This window comes from Plectropomus leopardus, chromosome 7 (assembly GCF_026936395.1).
Source record: "Plectropomus leopardus strain MGB_pleo_1.0 chromosome 7, ASM2693639v1, whole genome shotgun sequence".
Taxonomy (NCBI): domain Eukaryota; kingdom Metazoa; phylum Chordata; class Actinopteri; order Perciformes; family Serranidae; genus Plectropomus; species Plectropomus leopardus.
Genome location: NC_142182.1, coordinates 10,757,336 through 10,777,416, shown reverse-complemented (window position 1 = coordinate 10,777,416; position 20,081 = coordinate 10,757,336). Strand labels below are relative to the sequence as shown.

The 20,081-nt window shown below is 39.3% G+C and overlaps 1 protein-coding gene across 1 annotated transcript in view; it reads left to right on the top strand.

Moving 5' to 3' along the window:
- Positions 1 to 10,846: 10,846 nt before the first annotated feature.
- shank3a (SH3 and multiple ankyrin repeat domains 3a) overlaps positions 10,847 to 20,081 on the top strand; it is a 250,840-nt gene continuing 241,605 nt past the window's right edge. The window contains exons 1-2 of the mRNA XM_088079899.1: positions 10,847 to 10,992; positions 14,592 to 14,676. The gene's annotated coding sequence lies outside the window, so the exon portion shown is untranslated. The remainder of the gene's footprint in view (positions 10,993 to 14,591; positions 14,677 to 20,081) is intronic.

The window sequence follows — 20,081 nt, the reverse complement described above, 5'->3', positions numbered from 1 at the left end:
CCAGCCTGAAGTGATCAGTTGATAAACTACAGTTTTTGGCATCTCCGCTAGGCTTTATTTTCAGTCTTGGAGATTGTAGCTTTGCTAAGATGTTTGTTTACGTTGATTTCTCATTAGCTCTTGACACAGGAGGGGGCTGGGCAGAATGTGCTTGTCTGTCTCTGCTGGTGAGGGAGCCAAAAATACAGCTGCAAAAATATAAAAACATTCATTTTCATGCTGCCTTTGCATTGACACGTAGTTAACTGTTCTGCTTTTGCTTTCTTCTGTCTATATGGACAGCACTTGACACCGATCAGCTGAAGTCAGCCGCAGCTTTTGCTGAAGGTGACCCTGATCAGATTTAGTCAGCATTGTTCCTTTTCACCATGAATATGTAAATTGTCTTTTTTGGCTCCATTTGAGATGAGATCAATTTGAGGCTGAAGAGGGCTGACTCGTAGACTGTTAAATACCCAGAAACCTCATTGACATGAGTGACAGGCGCTGCCCTTCTCAGGTGGGAGAGTGAGAGGAATATTAGGATAGTTGAGCCAGCATATGCATTGTGTGTGTGTGCGCGTGCATTTGCGTGTGTGTAAAGTATAACCGTACTGATGAAGATGTCACACCACAGCTTGAGAGTGGTAATTATAAGAAATAAATCCTTATCCCCCTAATTCAGATCTGGTAAATTGCCAACCAGAGGAACAGAATTTTGCTGACTTTCGATGCAGAGAAAAAGCAGATATTTACTGCACGGTACAGATAAACAATGGCTGGATTACTCTCAGGCATGTACACACACACACACACACACACACACACACACACATGCACACATGCACACATGCACAGAGCGAGAAAGAGAGCATTCCTCAATTATTAATGCAGGTGTGGATTACCTCTGCAGGGGGAGAGAGTTTACTCATTGGTAAAAAGTGATCCGTTTCACTCTATCTGCCCCATTTCCTATTCCCACTTTCATCTCCATCAGACCCCCTCAGCCATATCATCCCCTTTAACTCCCCAAGAGAACCTTTGAACCTGCCCCATGATGAAACATACACACACACAAACACACATTGATGGCTAATGACTGGCCAGTTGCTGAAAGGCTTGCCTCCTTCCCTCTCTCACAGAGGAGGTATTCAGTCCCCCCCCCCCTCGCCTCTGTCTGGTCCGTCCTAGCCCTGCTAAGATCGGCTCAGCGTGACTCAGTCCAGTCTGTTCATCTCCATTTGAATGGCCAGGTATTGTTTCACTACCCAGGATCCTCTTACCATGGACAACAAAGAGAGGCCGCCATACCCTCCGTACACACACACGCACACATGCAGAGGAAGTAGTTGGTTCGACAGCCTGAGAGCAGCAGTCACATTTTTCCCAGGCGACTGTCTAGAAAGCTGCGAGGGAATCAAGTTCTTACTAGACTTTCAGAGCAGCAGATCTTCCTTCACGGTGGTGGAGTTTCCTTTTTTTTTCGAGACAGAATCTTTCTGTATTTTTGTTCTTGTAAAGTGAATTTGTTGGTGGGACTCAGCAGTGTTTTTTGCCTCCAGCTTTTTGGGGTCCGTCTCCTCAGGTAGGACAGAGCAAAAGATAAACGAGTGCATGATGAAGTTGTTTAAATGTTTCTCGTTTCTAGATTGAAAGAAAAAATGGAATGATCATCACCAATACTTGTTTTTTTCGTACCTCAGCAATGTTTTTCATTTAGTGTACAAGGTTACTGCGGACTCTTAAATTTTTTTAAAAGGCATTGATCTAATTAATCCAAAAATAAGGCCTTATTTGCATTAAAAAGACTTAAATGAAGTGAGACATAAATAAAGTCTTAAAATTCTAAGACATTGGAAGTAGGATTTTAGGAATATTTTTTTTCTGATGCTACATTGTAAAATCTCAAAAAAATTGATATCAATATTTATTAAAAAGTTCATCTTCTTAAACTCGTCATGAATGGATCCAAGTTGTTTAATCTCACATGCAGAGTGAGAAACAAAAAAAATTGCCAAGAAAACTGACTAGAAATCCCAGATATTTCCTCCTTCTGTTGGTAAACAAAATAGATAGGTTCATGATAATATAATATGTTCATTGTCCTCTATGTTTTCCACTCTTAAAAGGCTTGTTTTTGTCAACATTTTACGTAGATAATCTAACTTTTTCATTTGACATGTTTAATATTACAATAAACATTTGGGCAAAATAAAACTGTCAGTCTTGGTTATTAGAAAATTTGGTATTAAACTTCAGTCTGAGTGGCTTTAAAGAAGGCTTATAAAGCCTTAAATATTACTTGCCTTAAGCTGCAGGAACCCTGAGTGTATCATACTGGCATCAACATAAGTCTCAGATCTAGATATAGGTAAATAAAGATTTAAACAGCCAGCAAGATGCATTTTCGATCCAATCACTCAAACCACTTGCCGAGGTGGTTTGGGACGCATATGACCACATATGTTTTGGAGTATAAATGCCATCCTGATGCTGCTGCAACAAGGACCATCATCAGTGTAGGACATGGTGGTTGTTTTGGTGACAGCATGCTAATGCTCTGCAACTTTCCCATTTTATGTTGAGTTGGATAAAGTGTTGCGTTACCGTCCCTCTTTTTGCCCTCTGGAAGGAGACGCGTTGAATTCTGCTGACAGAGATATCTCCAGTTGTACTGACACAACAGCTAATGCGAGCAGCAAGCATGCTACAGAGCAGCTAGCAAATGGACGTAAGAACTGTGTGTGGGGCAGTTATCAAATCTGAACACAAGTGGTCCGCTGGAGACGCAATAAAGTGACAGTATGTACGGCGATGTGTCTCAGTTGTCTACTTGCATTCATATCACGGAAACGCATGCCAAAGGTCTAAACAGGGCCAGAGATACAATGCATTGACTTGGACGTATTGATGCGTCCAGTGTGTAGGATCTGGGGGCATTTATTTGCAGAGATTTTTTTATGATGTTGATGACTGTTTTCATCAGTTTAATATCACCTGAAAATGCAAATTGTCATGCTTTTGTTATCTTAGAATGAGCTGTTTATATCTGCATACAGAGTCCACTGTGTTGTTTCTACAGAACACACAAAGCTAACACTGGCGTTAAACACGGCCATTCGTGTTTTTACGTCTTCACGTCGGCCACTGTACTTCACTTAAATGCTTGACACACAGGAGAAGTTTTGGCTCTGCAACCTTGCAGCTAAATGCTACATCTTACACACTAGACCTTTAAGATTATTACATTAGCATTGGGCCTATAATAATCCCATTGTTCATGGGATTTCATTTCATGTTTCATTTTGTATTTCCACTAAATGTTTATATAATGAGCAGTTTGGTTCTAAACCACAGCTTGTATTGCACTCACAGACACTGAGATGAAGAAATCTCATTTTTAATTTCCTCTCCCAGGTTTTGTTTTCCATTTCTTCCTCATTCTCCAAACATTTCTTGGGAGTTTTTTCTTTTAAATAGGTCAGAAACTGATTCTGTTTTAGGCCTGAAAGCCCACAGAGACAGTGTAACTGATGTTTAGGGTATAGAAAAAAAACTTTTTTATACATTTAAATTCCATTTACATCTTAGACCAGTGGTTCCCAACAGGTCTAGCCACGGGGTCCAGATTTTGTCCTTTGTCATTAGTTCAAGGTCCACACATACGATAAATTACCACATATTAAATTTTATTTCACAAAATGTATGCAACATGTCGGCTGAGAACACAAAAAAATAAAACATATTGCATGAATAAAGTGAAATTACTTAAAATTGTAAACAAATCACAATGCAGCCACAAAAGTGCATCTAATTGCTAAAAACACTGCAAAGAAACAGCATATTTATAGGCCAAATAATACCAAGAGCAGGAAAATAAATTGTAGTTGAGCAGGAGGAAATGGTACTTCAAAATAAAAGCCCTGTGCCAGAAATTCAAAATAAAGTGTGTTTTTTTCAAACTTAACATTTTCCAGGAGTCACTTGCAGTCCACTCAGAATGGACCTGTGACCCACTTTTGGACCACGACCCACCAGTTGGTAACCACTGTCTTAGATAACTACGATATGTCCTCATCCGGTTTGACACATTGAGCTCCAAATCCTGAAGCTTCACTAAGACCAGCACAAATATCAAGAGCTTAAAGTGCCAATAAGAGCGCAGGATAGGTGTATATTTTCCCACAAGTCTGCCATGTAATAAAGGAAGCAGTGGACTAATAACACAAAAACATACCTTCCTCGCAAAAAAAAAACATTTAATATCCAAGAGTCACTATTAGATCAAGGATACCAAAAACAAACACAGAGGAACCGAATGACAACGGAGGTTTATTTTGTTCAAGTCGTCAGAACCAGGATGTACAGCAGATGAGAATGCTATAAGGGAGGAAGAAGTGCTTCCCCTCCATTAATTTCCCAAGTTGCTCTGAGAGCTTCAGCTCTGAGCTTTGCTAACACACGCTTTAGTATATTTAATAAGGGCCTTCTCTACTTACCTCCCATATCACCTTTAATAACTTTGGGACAAATTTAAACAACTTGTATTAAAAACTCATTGTAGTACAGAAAATTGTGAGCTTTCTTTTCAAAAACATATTCCTCTGTGTTATATATTTCATGTATTCAGGATTGCTCATTAGAAACCTCGCTTGATGAATAGTGTTTGTTTACACGCACCAAAAAAATGAGTAGGTCCTCTCTGTGTCCTCTCCTGATGGCCTCGCCATGCTCTGTGCCTCTTTTCTCCTTTCATCACTACTGCCCTCAGGGCTCCTCCTCACCCTCCTCAACTTCTCCATCTGTTTCAATTAGCCGGAGTGCGGGGTGGAGCACAGAGGTCGATCACACAAGCGCAGAGCTGCAGGTGCACCTACAGTAGTACAGCACACAGCTGACAAACAAGAGTCTCTCTTTGCCTGTTATGGGGTACACTGTCCCAGGTGAGAGCATGAAGCTGTCAGGGAGCTGACATGAGTATTAGTGGGATGACGGGACCATCAGTGACGATCAGAGCAGCAGATGCAACCACACACATATGCATTATCCACCCACCCTCACCTACTTACCTCTTCTACCCTTACCTAACTTCCTCTCACACAGATTGGATTTCCCTCCTGCATCAGTGTGTCGGCTGTGCATGTATATGACTGTGTTTGCTCTATTATTCACCTTGGATAAGCAGTGGATAAGAGCTGATAAGAGCTTTACTTTACAAACTACACTGTTACTAATTTTCCTGTAAAATTACAGTAAACCAGTGGCAGCTATAGTTGCAAGCATCCTACTGGTATTTACAGTGTCACTGCCATAAAAAACTTTAACAGCATGTATTATTACAGTATTCTGGAGTAAAATGTGAGGTTTACAGTGATAATATTGGCTCCAAAAAGCAACAAGATTTGCAGTGTTTTGCTGTATTTTGAAAAAAAGAAAGTACATTACTGTTAGATTTTGGCTGAATTTTTACAGCAATTTCACTGTAACAAATGTTCTCGTATAATTACAGTGAATTATGGGCAGTTGTAGTTGCCAGCATCCTACTGTTATTTTACAGTGTCACTACGGTACATTGCCTCAACATTTAACTCAATGAATTTATTACAGTATTCTGCAGTAGGAGGGGTTTACAATAATTGGCTCCGAAAAGCATCACGATTTACGGTATTTTACTGTATTTTAGAAAAGCTGTACATTACTGTTAGAATTTGGGCAGTATTTTTACAGCAAGTTCATGTTAACAACTTTTGCCCATAAATATTCAGTATTTTACAGCAGAATGTGGGGTTTACAGCATAATATTGACTTCAAAAAACATAAAGATTTACATTGTTTTACCGTATTTTTTAGAAAATTGAACATATCTTTTAGAATTTTGCTGTATTTTTACAGCATTTTTTTCAGTGTATGTTATTGGTGAGTGAGTCACTGTCTTGCTTTACAGCATATGCATCTACTTATGCTGTATACTATTTTAACACACAGGTGTAATTTATCCAGAAAAACAGCATATCATTTGGTGAGTTTGTATCTCCTGGAGTAGTGCAGACATCTGGCACGTAGGCTTAGTCTGTCAAACTGTACAAATTAAGTGCTTTGTTTGCAAGGAGGGAGGGTGCTGCAGAATATGCTAAAACCCCAGCAGTGTGGACTGTTGGCTGCAGATTTTGAATTGCTGAATTCTAGGTGGACATGCAGCATCTGTTACTGTCAGAATGGTGCTTGAATGTGGTCTCAAATTAAGAGTATGGAAAACTAAAAAAGTTCTCAAAGTAGTTGAAGATGTCTGTAGATATAGCTCACACATGCTTTGATCACTTTTTCAGTTAAAAGCAACTGTAAGACAGGAAATTATACTCTGGTATTTTGGAGAAGTGACCATAGTTGGTAGTAATTTGGAGATGTGTGTTGCAGGGGCATTTTGGAGTAGTGGTCGCCTTACAGAAAAAGGGGTCCAGGTTCAAGTGCGCTGGCTGACTTGGGCCTTAGGAAAATGCTTACTTTTAAGAGAATTCATAGTATTTGATCACAGACTAAGTGGTTGCGAAGTAGAGGTGATTTTAGTTAAATTGCAGGTGATTGTCAGCAATGACAACTGTGTCCAATAAACGTACTGCTCAACACTAACTGTAGTAACTGATCATCTTACAGCATTTTACAGCAGCTTTAAATAACTGAAACGTGCCAATTTTCAACACATGTTCATGTTGTGCCCCAAAAAAATCACAACAATGTTAATTGCTTTGTTTATTTTCTTTATCCTATCGTGGCAACCATTGGAAACTGTGTTAGTTACCAGCAGCAGGTCACCACAGAGACGATTTAGCTCCTAATTACATCTCTAATTGTCAGGCAAATACTTTGACAATCAAGGTGCGTCTGGTTTTTGTTTGTCATGAAGTAAATCAAAACATCCCTCCTTGCTTGCAAGAGGCAGACAGTCCGTCGGGGGGCGTTCTGACTCGAGGGTACAAATGCGCCCTGGCTGGAGTGTTTGAAGCTTTTTAAGCTCCCAAGTGGAGAGTTCAGAGAGTTTTTGACATAAATAAAATTCTACTGGGTCTTTTGAACAGTTGAAAGTGAATTGGCAGTACTTTCAGAAATTTGTCAAACTTAGGGACAAATTTTAACTCTAAGCGGTTTTATAATTGTACATATAGTGCAGGTCCAGATGTCTACCAGTCTGGGCTTCTGCTCCGGCACAGGAACAGGCGACTAAGTCATTTCAGGCCTGAATCCATCTCTCTGTTCTCAGCAAAAGGCTCCCAGGCTGCTGGTAATGTAGTCATGAAGGTGATCAAAAGCCTTTAGATCTGTACATCTGTGTGCCCTGCAAATATTGCAAGTGTCACAGTTTTCTACCAGCAAAGGGCTTTCTTTGACCCACATGCCCCGCCACTGAAATAAAACAGGGGACCTCTGCGTTTGTGATTGGCCTAACGAATGGCAGACAGGTCAACCAATGGCAATGCTATTGAGGGCCTCGAGGGATGAGTGATAGAGGATGTGATACCAGCAGAACAGAGGCAGATGCTCTTTTGACTCCCTGTCAGACAGGGAGGGATGCTAATGACATTCTCCCTCAAGCACTGAGGAGATATAGAGAGAGAAACACTAATGACTCTCTATCTCTCTGGTCACTAGCAAGCCTGCAGACAGCTTGTTAAATCTCACAGCAGAGTAACAAGATGTTATTCAGAATGTTTGGAGGCAACTGCACGCTGAAAATGTCTGGCAATTAAAAACATATGTGCAATTAACAACATCTATGATGACTCTTTGAATCTTTTAACAGCGGCGCCCTCAGTGCGAGTGTTTCCCCTTGAACACCTGCAACCTCTTGTCCTTTTTCTGTGATTATGGAACCAGAGCGGGGATTCATTTGTGGAGAACAGCTTTATCATCATCTATAAAATTAAAGAAGTGGTTCAAACATTTTAGGTAATGCAAGTCTTTTTCTGGATAGTTAGATCAGAAAATCTGTTTATTTTATCTTATTTTCTTATTTGATTTTGTTTTATTATTTTAGTTGTGTTTAGTTTATTAAGATTCATTAGACATCCAAGCATTAGCTAATCTCCCTGGGGTCTGACACATAAAACATACTAGATAACAAACAATTTTATTCATTATATCCATCATCACATTACATACAAAACAAAAGAAGAAGAAAAAAAGTAGCCAACATATCAATTGTGAGACGCTTCAAACAACATCTGCAAGCAATAATTTATAAGTTACGTCATGTAATTCACTGTTCGTTCATGAAGTTAATTGCATTAAATTCTTGTTTAATGTTTTTTGAAAGAGACTGGTATTTATTTCAATCACATGATTTGGTAAAAAGCTTCATCCTATGATGACTGTGAATTAAAGAAGATTTGAGGAGATTTGTCCTGTACACCACTTGATCAATAAAATACAGAGGTGTCTTATTATTTAAGACATTCTTGAAAAAAGTTCAGAAGACTGTATTGTAATAGTTCCTCTACAGCAAGCCATGAGAGATTGTGGTGCATTTGAGAAACATTTGTGAACAATAAAGAGTCAATCTGGCGGCTCTGTTTTGACCAGTTTTGAGTTTTCTTATGTCTTTCTTAGCTTCTGATGACCAAATGACTGGACAGTACTCCAGGTGTGACAGAACTAAAGCTTGAATCACTTGGTTTAGGGTGTGTGACTGTACAAACGCTGAACATTTCCTGGTCACAGCAATGCTCTTCTGTATTTTACTACAGCGGCTTAGCTTAGGTTAGAATAAGAGTGCAGATAGCCGAAACAGCTGGCCTGGCTCTGCCCAAAAATAAAAAAAAAAACATCCAACTACCACAACTTTTAAAGCTTTCACTAATTAATACATTATATCATTGTTTAGTGTAAAAAAATGACACATTGTGATGCTACAGGGTGCCAGACTGTTTCTTGGCCCAGAGCTGGGATTTCCTGGTGTCTCTACTGGTTTCCTAAGAATCCAGAAAAGTCAGCATAAGGGCAAAAGCTGAAGGGTAAACAATGTAAACTTAAATGTGTGAGCTTTAGTGTGGTTTGCACAGGTCCACGGGTATGGAACGAGATTGATAACACCATAAAAATGTCATTATCTGCATCTGTTTTAGCTTAAAGGCAGCAGTTACTACTAAAATATGTTAAACCTTGAATACCCCAAAACAGCTGAGTACTTCTAAACTTGATACTCTGCTCTAAAATCCAGTGTTTAAATGACTGAATAAATGTCTTGGGGCAATGTAGGGTTAAGTTAGTCAGTTTCTAGCGTCTTTGGTTGGTCAAAAACTAACCTGATGTAAAAAATATAAAAGCAGCACAGGCTTTGGCTCCAAACTTAAGTCCAGATCGTCATCGCCAACGCTGTGTCCCCTTTTGGGAGAAAGAAACAGGCTGTCAATAAGAAACAAGAAAATGCTAAAAAGCTGTTGTGTAGTGGGTTAACCACCATGTTCACACTAAGAATTGAGGCACATGGTATACATGATATTCGCTGTCAGTGTGATAAATCGCTAAAAGATGCTTGTGACAGTTACTACTGATGGAAAGCTACCTGTAGCTTGAGCGGGTTAGGATTTATACTCGATGTTAGCGATATAGTCATGTTATATATTGCCCGTGGAAAAAGCTGTGATACCTGGGGTATATTCAATACGTCACCCACCCCTACAAGAGTAGTATTGATATTCTCATCTATCCAAACTCTCTGCGAGAAAGCAAATAAGCATATTTCACAAAATGTCAAACCTTTCCTTTAAAATGAATTAAATAAAGAAGGGCATACCACTGTGTGTTCTGTATTCTTTAGTTTAGCTGAGGAGGATATCTTTCCAACTTTTGCTTCCTCCCAAACTAATATCTTCTGTCATTGTTAATGGTGGAAGGCAGAGTAATTGGCTATATTACAGTGTCTTCCTCTGAGAATCCCTCCATGATTAAGGAAATGATCATGCCCCAGTGTGTGATACAGACACACAGATATACCATGTGCAGACATTACAGTGTTTTCACACACACACACACACACACACACACACACACACACACACACACACACACACACACACACACACACACACACACACACACACACACATATACTGGACCTCCAGTCATCAGAGGTTACAGCATGTAACGCAGAAAGTCCTCACAGAGCTGCTGCCAGTTTTAAAGCTGTTATTCAGAGGTGTATAAACATCCATCTGACTCATGTTTTACTTCTAGCTGCATCTTTGTGACTTTGCATTGTTTACGCATTATTATTCTCAGTTGCAAAGCAGTTATATAATAAAAAAAACACCAACAACAAAAAAAGCTATTACATATGAAAAAAAAAATTGGATGGCTGAGCGTTATTGCAAACCCTCTGCTCTCTGTAAAATATTTTAATATCATAAAAAAAATCCAGGCTTTATCTAATATCTTCCCAGGTTTTTCCATCTATTTTCTCCAGCTCAACAATAAGCATTTAGACTTCACAAAAAAGAATTTCCCCCTCCATCTGATATGGTGTTCCTCTCTCTAGACATGAAGCTTGAGGTGAACTCTGAAGCTCTGCCTCTCCGTCACCCCTCATTGGCTGAGAGATGCCTACAAGGGGAGCCACCACAAAGAATGATTGACTGTTTGTCTCTAACCCCCTATCAAGGAACAGACGAGCACTTTGGGGCGAGAGTCAGACTCATCTGTCACTTTCAGATCACCTCTCTCACTCTCTTTCCTACGCGTCATTCCCTGCTGTTACCATTTCACAAACGCAGGGTGGGGAGCTGCAAAAACATCAAGACTGAGGTCGATGAACTTGCGGGCAGTCACTGTGGCAGGTTAAACACTGTGTGTGCATGAACCAAAGTGCTGTTTTTGAGCTACTTGAGCACTGAAATTCTCTCTAGCTGGATATTTCCACTCTAGCGGCAGAAAATAGCAATCATTTTCCATTATTGTTGTAAATAGAGCATCAAGAGTTGAACAGGTGGTCGGCTGCCTTAGTGTTACATCTGAAAGCTAAGTGTAAGTGCACTTTGATTGAAGCATGTTGTTTTGTTTGAGAGAGATGTGATGGAGCTCACTACGGTCTTTTCCAAATGCGTTTGTCAAAGTTATATTTGAATTTGATTCTTTTTCATAATAACTGGGTCAGCATGTAGAGAACCTGGGAGACATGTTGTTGTATTAACGCAGACTTGACATTTAGCCTCTTCTTTCAACAGATAGTATCTGATTGCATTCATTTTCCTCAGTCTGCAGGTTTGATATAAACTCCTCTCGAATGGCAACACACAGAAGCTCACAGGGTTCAGAGTTTACGGTCAGAAACAGAAATTCTTTACTACTAGGGGAAATTGTGGTACATGATTTTCTTTGATTTCATGATTTAAATAATTTATTTTACTGGGAGATTGATGTAACAGTGGTACACATTAGATTGTTATGGGGTCGACTGATTATTGGCCTGGACGATTATCGAGGCTGATATTTGGCATTTTATTGATTATCTGTATCAGCACTTTATTGTAATCATTGCCAATAAAATTAATTAATTATAAAGTCCAAAGAAAGTGTCAGCAATCGAGAAACTTTTACTTTGTAAAACCTCAGGGAGCTATTCTTTCAAAATTAATTTTTACTTGACTTTATATTAAAAAAACGTTGCTGGGAACTTGCTGTATATTATTTTGAAAGTTTCAGTTTTGATTAAACAATTGCTAAGGGCATTTTAAATAAGTTTTGTGTTGGAGTTTGTCATACTCTAAATTCTAAATATTCAAAAAGATTGTTTTTGATAGATAAGATAATTTTGATTGTAAATGCATATCGGTTCCAAATATTGACTACTGGTCTCAATAACTACTAATAATTGGTATTGGTATTGGCCCTGAAAAAAACAATATCAGTCAACCCCCTATCATGGTCATTAGTAAGTAATCAGATACGCAGTTTTGATACTGTAGTGTTCACAGGTAAGCAGCTCGTTTTTGTCGCCAATTTTAAAGAGGAAATGTCATTTATTACTATGTATGCAAGTGAGTGGTTTAATATTTAACCCTGCTTTAAAACTGATTGGTTTTGTATGCTGTATGCACACAAGTACAGGACTTGAGTTAATGTACTTAACTTTCCAAAACTCATGAGACATTGTCTTGCATATACAATAGATGTATTCCTCCTTTCTATCAGACATTTGCACTGCAGAAGTGTTCTGCTTTCTGGGCTGTCTTACAAGAAGCTGCTGTGAGTATAAAAAGGCCAGATGGGTTTTCTTTACGTGTTTAATCTCAGCTGTCGATAAAATCCACTCAAATTGAAAACATTTCATAATGCAGTGAATAAATTGAGGAAAAACCGGAGTTAATCTATCGTCACCCTTTTTATGAAATATGAACACCACTGGTAACTTTCATTGGGGATGTATGATTATATAATGGTCACACTCTTATTCTGTAGTACTGATGCTGCATCTGTGGTTAACTCTTGAAGGACATGTCAGAGGCTTTCAGCTGAGTTCTGAGGTGTTTTAGTGTCTCTGCTCTCCAGTTCACCCCTCCTGCTGATCTAATCGTCACTGTAATGACAGTGTTGACTTTGCCGCCGGCTTCCCTTTCTCTCTCGTTTTCACTGTCATTTCGTCTCACCATCTCTTTCTCTTACTTTATGTGTCTGCCCTCTATCTCTCCATCTTTGAGGATTGATTCGACGTTTAACATTAGCATGACCTCAAAAAAAACGCACTCGAGTGAACCACTGTTGCTCTAATATAATCTTTCTCTAATTTCCCTCATGTGTCTTTCCCCCGTCAACCCTCTCTCTAGTCACTGTGGACAAGGTCTGTGCATGTCACATGTAATAACAGTGGCACTTTTGACCAAATTGGCAAAGCTACTCAGTGTTATACATAAGTGTTGTTAAATGAGAAGTTTGATTACATCTAATAATTGTGCATGCAGATCAATAGAACAAGTGGTTTAATAAAGCCATTGATTATGTAGAGCTTTTGCAACCACCGCAGCATTACATCTCACTCAGAACCCCACATAAGAATGAGCATTAAATGTTGGATATTGGGCAACTCAAGGCCGTTGTCATGGCAAACACTCAAACTGAAATTGAATGCAATGTTTTCAATCAGAGTGCCCCTGAATGAATCATGTTGTTGTGCAGTGGAGCAGAAACCAGTGCATACGTGTGCAATAGTGACATGGGTTGTAGTAGAAAACAAATTAACAATAACTTCTCATAAGGTTTAACGACCTGAGAGAAGAAAAGTTATGACCTGAAACATAATGTTTTTATGAGCACACAGACCCAGACAAACCATACAGAGGTCAAAGAACTAGTGGCAACATAAGCCGGCTGAAGCGTTTCTCAGCTAGAAAATTGCACTAAAAACATTACAAAAAATACAGTCAACAGTTTAGTTGCACTAAAAAACAATGCAAAAAATACAGCCAACTAGCATGTAAGTTCTTCCTGTGTGAGAGGAAATAACTCTTCATACCAGCAAGCATCGGTAATCTATATTTGTGATTCAAAAAGGGAAAATGGAAGACTGACAGTACAGATTCATGACGCTAATTAGCCAGTTAGCACATTAAGAATACAACCTCATGTTGAAAGAACAAATAATATTTAATGTATACAGTGTACAGAGCATGTGCAGTGTGCGCCAGCAAACAATTATGAACCATGAACTATAAAAAAATGTTTTTTGACCCTATATAACAAGGTTGTTTCAGTCTCACACCCTCTTGTCTTTAGTTGTGTTGTCTCTGTTTGTCTCTTCCTTTTGTTTCGCTCTCTCTTCTTGTGCACTGAGCTGAACTGCCAATTAGAGTGATTCCATTCACCGACGGGTGCCACCGTCTCTGACGTTGATTCAACATGCTGAATTTGCAGAAAAAAAGCTGACAAGGGCCAACTGCAAAAACTCAGGCGACAGACACCCACAGTCCATCATTTGTCGTTCACAGTTGGACAGTCAGACTGTCAGCTTGGTGTGTCAGGGCTGTTAAAGACTAGAGAAAGTATTTTGTTAAAATTTTAGGCTCTTTAAGACAAATTTGTGAATTAAGGGCTACAGTATATATGTATATATATACGGTTGACTTCACTTGACTTTCCACCGGCAGTGGAGCCCTCTAAGTGTCTGCAATGTTCAAGAACTACCAATGGACCCCTGTGGAGCCACTCAAGATGGGCTCATAAATCCTTTCTAGACTGTTACAGGCTTTATAATTTGCTGTCATATCATAACTCCGTGTCCATGGTGAGTTAAGGAGCAGCCAAGCAACAGGGTTCCACCTGTGAAAGTAAGGCTAAAGTGGAAATGTACAACCTCCTGCACCCTCTAATGGGCTCTGTGGGCTTAAGATGGTGAAGCAAGATGCTTGCACTCCCTGCCGTGACACCAGTACAACACAAGGTTGTACTTTGGGTTATGCAATTAGGCGGACCTGCGCTCTATCACCTTCCTGCACCCTTGGTATGCAACAGCACCTCTGCACCTCAATGGAATAGCTGTGAAGCACATTTATGTAGTTGAAATATAGTCAAAGCCTTTTCTGTTCACCTGTTTGCTTTATGTGTCTGACTCTTTTTCTAAATGTCCACAGTTAACACTGAGACAACTGAAGTGTGAGTGGCATGCTGTGAGCTGTTGTTGGCCTGCTGTCCTCTCTTCTGCATGGCAGAAGTCAGGTGAGGAGCAGCTGTTTGTCCTCGATTGGTTTGTCAAGTCCAAATGAAATTATCCACTCACTCTGGGTTCTTCAGTTCAGGACTAAAGAGGGCTCTTGGATTAGTGGCAAGACATCTTCAGCTCTGCAGCTTCAGTTTAGTGGATAATTTCATTTTGACTTGATGCTGCACCACCTAGATGAATGAGATTAATCTATCTGTGACAGGCTGTGTTCTATTGGTTTATTATCGTCACTTACAGACCTGTAGGTGGGAGAGATTTTTATGATTGCATCTCTTGCTGAAGCCACTCTTGTGTCAGCATTGACTTAGGGACCTACGTACCTTTGTCTACAGTGACTGAGCCTTGTGTCCCAAACTTGCATTTATAATAATAATAATGATAATAATAATAAACTTTATCTGTATAGCACTTTTCATACATGTGCAGCCCAACATGTTTTACAACAAAGAAATTACATGCATGAAATGTTTCACATGAAAAGACATAGGAGACATAAAGACACAATAAAACCCACATGCAATAAAAAGATAAGATCAGAACAGAGTACACAGGATGCGTATTCACATGGATAAAACCTTCTTGCTAATACCAAAAGTAAGATAAAAATAAGGATAAAAATAGAGTGCACAGGATGCATAACATAAGATGGAAAATTAAACCCATTAAGATGATATTAATAAAAAATAAAGCTTAAAATAGAGTGTATAAAATGCATACGATTAAGGAAATACATCATTTTAAAGAGGTGCAGCAGTCTGTAAGTGCAAAGCAAAATGCAAAGTAGTAAAGTCACAGCCACTTAAAGGCTAAAGTGCAGAGATAAGTTTTTAGTTTTCTTTTAAAAATATTTAATGAGGTGGCTTGTCTTAAATCTAGAGGCAGCATGTTTAAGAGCTTTGGGGTTTAACTGACAAACGCTGCATCTCTTATTTTCTTTTGGCTTTCTTGGGAACCTCCAATAAACCAGCTGCAGATGATCACAGTGTTATTGGATTAAGCTTTATGACACTGCTTTACACAAAGCATGACACCAATGCACACAACCAACCTCTCAATATGTAAAACTCTTGTTTTTAGATGGTTAACTTTCTCATCCATCCATTGCACTCTTATTAACAGCCCCCAGCACTCAGCAGTGGTTAACTCAATTAAGTAGCTCCATTATAATCAGTGAGAGCTGGAATGGCAGTCTGGGCTATCATGAAGGTGATGGAGGACTCAGTTGTAGCTATAACCTGCTGTTCACATGCAAAAAGAACTTTCTAGCCTCTGTGTGTTTGGGCTCAGAGGTGGAAAAAGGCACAGTTGGACATTGATTGAGGAGCTGCAATTTAGGTGCTGCAGAGATTTGGAACAGGGTCTCTGTGCTTCTGCTCCTGGGGTTTTTGCCTACGGATATAAGATAGTGTGTTTGTCTGCTGTGCCACAACAGACATAAGTAAACGGGCAGATTCAGATGTGTTGGATGGAGAGGATAGACAGCCAGGTACCCATAGAAACAGACAGAGGAACAGGCACACAGCAGTCATGCACACATGTGCACGCAAACACAGACTGAATGAAGTAAATGCAATTACAGAGCACCACAGGGGAGCATATAAAACAATGCGGTTGTTACACTTTCATTATCGACAATATCAACAATGCTTAGCCATTACAAATGGAGGAAAATGACTATAATAATGTGAATCTGATTGCAGTCTCTTTCTGAAACATATTAGATTTCTGATTGAATTATTGTGTTTTGTTTTCATATAAATTGGCCTAACCTAATTAACAGTGCTAAAGCTGAGTTCTGAGGGTTTGTCTTTGAAGTCTTGCCCTCTGCATACAGTTAGAAAAATGTGCCTCATGTGTGGAGAAGTTCCCTCTCTCCGCTCTGTGCCTTAGTAGCACACTGAATCTGATCACGACTCAGCTGTTGGCCAAAAACAAAGAAAAAAGAGAAACTCATTACTGCTCTTCTGGCCTTCCAGTTGGATTTTTTTTTTTTGTGAAGGAGGAGTCTGCAAAACATTCCAGAAATAAATACAGTGTGTGTGTCAGTGGTGATTCGTCCTGTATAATAACTATGTATAATATAATAAGACCTCTGATATCTGACATAGTCCAGACTATTTAACCCCTTGAAACCTGGATTGGCATCAGTTTTCTTGTGCTGCATTCCGGCACAAATTATTATTATTATTATTTTGAAAACTTGGGGGGAACGGCAATGATCAACTTTCCAAAAAAAAGTCAAACTGTTTGCAAAGAAATTAGTAAAAGATGACAAGAAAATTACCTAAAATTTAGTTGTAAAAAAGAGGGGAGGGTTTTTAGAAAATGATTAAAAAATAGAGAGAAATGTTCAGAGATCTATATCTATAATTATGATAATTTATTATTTGCAATCATGTTGTTTTAGGTTGTTTGTATTTTTTTTTTTGTTCATTTTCGGGTAATTTTCTTGGAACTTTTTGAATAATTTTTTGGCCATGTGCTTGTTGCTTTTTTTTTTTTTTTTTATAAATCAGGCCAGTTTACTCAGGTTTTAAGGGGTCAAACATGGATATTTTTTATCAGCATACATTTGTCTGTGTATTGGTCACGCCTCAAGACTGACAACAGGCTGATATATGCATGCATAACGCCTAGCTTTAGATCCTGAAATCCATATTTTGGCCAGGCTTACACAACCCTTGCATCCTGATTAATCTGTCTGTGTTGTATCTCAGATGTATTTCTCTTTATCAGATCTGGGCTCAAGAGTTGCCCTCATTGTCTGTCTCTGCTTTGCCAGAAGTAGCCTCTGGACAGACATAGTCGGGCAGAGGTCTCATAGCCTCTCATCTCATAGCCGGGCAGAGGTCCAGACAATCCCTTTGGAGGCAGCGGGCCTCTCAGTGGCTCAACACCACCGAACTATCAGCCAATAGCTCTATGAGGCCAGAGTCGAAGCTCAGAGGAAGGCCGATAGGAGGAGTAATTAGTGCTCGGCACAACACTTCAGTGAGATTCTGTGTGTGTGTGCGTGTGTGTGTGTGTGAGGGAGTGAAAAGAAGAGGGTGTGAGATAGAAAAGAGAGAGAGGGGAAAGGACAGACAGAGGGAAAGAGAGAAAGAGGGGGCTTGTCTTGTGGAGTCAGTACCCCCACCACAATGAAAAAAAAAAAACAAGAATAGTGATTGCATGTAAGTGTGGTTTTCCAGACCTCATTAGCAAAATGGTTTCCCATGGGGTAAAGGTTACAAATCAGAATTCAGGCCAGGGTGTCTATAGCTATTCAACTAGTAAACTTCAGCTCGTACAAAATGCAGCAGCCAGAGTTTTAACAAAAACAAGAGAAAGAGAACATATTACTCCTATACTCGCCTTTCTTCACTGGCTGCCTATGTTATACAGGACTGATTTTAAAGTTCTGCTGTTGGTTTTTAAAGCTCTCAGTGATACGTCACCCTCATACATAGCGGACAGCCTGTTATGTTACTCCCCTAATCTGCTCTTTTCAGTTGTGAGATGTTGTTGATTCATTGGTCATTTAGTGATCTGCTGTCTCTGACATTGGATCTGTTAATATTGAAATGTTTTTTGTATATTTTGTCTTACCCTCTGACTCTTATAATATGTACACTGTATTGCTTAGTATTTTCTTCTTTAAGCCTTCATGTATCAACTTTCATCTCCCGTTAAGCACTTTGAGGTGCATCCCATGTATGAAAGGTGCTACATAAGTACAAATTTACAACAACAATAATAATAATAATTGTTATCATTATTATTATCACATGCAATTATGATGGCTGCTGTAAGGGTTAGGGCTATATGAACAGGATCCTCTTTTTTGCATATGTGTGGATACAATCATCAGTGAGTCTGTCTTCCTGTTGACCTCAGTGTGTGGTTTGCTTTGGGAACAGATGCTCCTGGGAAACTTTTGCTGCGTGTATAGGTCAGTGCTTGCTGTGTCTTTTATTAAGTGCGTCCCTCAGTCTGTTTCTGTCCTCTGAATGTCCTGTACAGCATTTGTTGCAAAGTGACAGCACTGGACAGCGAGGTCAGAGCACAACCTCCACTGAAAACTTACTGCTGTTAGATACATTCTTAAGTCCTATACTAGACCTAATTAGACTTGGTAATGTGAGAGTTGCAGAGATCTTTGGTGGCTTTAATCCCATGGAAATATGTAAATTTCTTAAATAAAAATTCCAACACAAATGGCGAACCGACTGTGGTGAGGACTGTGGTCTCTTGCTGAATCTGTGTCAGTAAAGTCTTTAGAATTTTATCTCTATTTCTTTTCTTTTATTTCTTCCACATTATCATTTCCTTTTTTGTCTGCAGCCAAGAAAAAAAATGCAGTAATAGCAGTGCTGAGCAAGGTTATGACTGCATTCTCGGCACAAAACAAGGAGTTCTCCGTTGCTAAATCAGACAGTCTTGACTCAGACCAAAGAGTATTTTCCCAGTCAGAGTTACAGTCATTTGCAAATATTTTCGACAAAAAGCAGAGATTTGACGCCTTGGTATCCCCAATACAAATTTCAGATTCTATCAGCAACAAAACTCATAGAAAGAAAAAGCAAGAGACACAGCAGAGGAGAACAAAAAAGAGAGCAAATTCAGCTGCTTTTTGTTTACTCCAGCTACCTCAATCTAGGAATGCTGAAACAATCTCTCTCCAGTAAACAGACTAAGAACAGCAGCTGCAAAGATATGCAATGCATATTCATTACTGTTGGAGCCAAAAAGACACTGTGGTGCTCCAAAGAACCATACCGACTGGCCACACACGATCAAAAAATAGCCCGTTTCCCAATATTATGCTATTTATTCTGAGTTCCAATCAACTGCATTAAGTAAACAGAAATCATTGTAGTGAGTCGCTGACATTATAGTCGCTTTGTTTCAAGGGAGGCTAGGCACCAGGACTTTGATTTCCCTGTTGGAGTGAAGACCCTCGAGAATCGTTCACCCTGAAAAACCAGTGAAGAGAAACGCCTCAATAATCACACTTTGACTGGAGCGCTAATCCCCAAACATCTGACACAATTACACCTATTAACACAGGTAATTAAACTTCAAAAGGCACACACACACACACACACTCCTTGAGTATCGTGTGCACATATGAGATTAGAGAAAGGAATGTTCAGGCATGTTTGTAACGGTTTGTTTAAAGCTACATTTTGTATCTTTTATGAGAATAACTTTGTGTTGTTATTGCTGACAAAGTGTCCCTTTATCTTGACAGTAGTACATGAGACAGATAGTCTGTAGTAAAAAAAAAAAATCTCCTCCATCATCCTACTGCCTCCGATAGCATTTATCAATCTTCTGTGGTGCACCGAAAACAAGCAGCCAGAGCAGAGGAGTCTTTAACTCAGCTCTCAGTAATCATGTCAATCACTGCTCCTGAGCT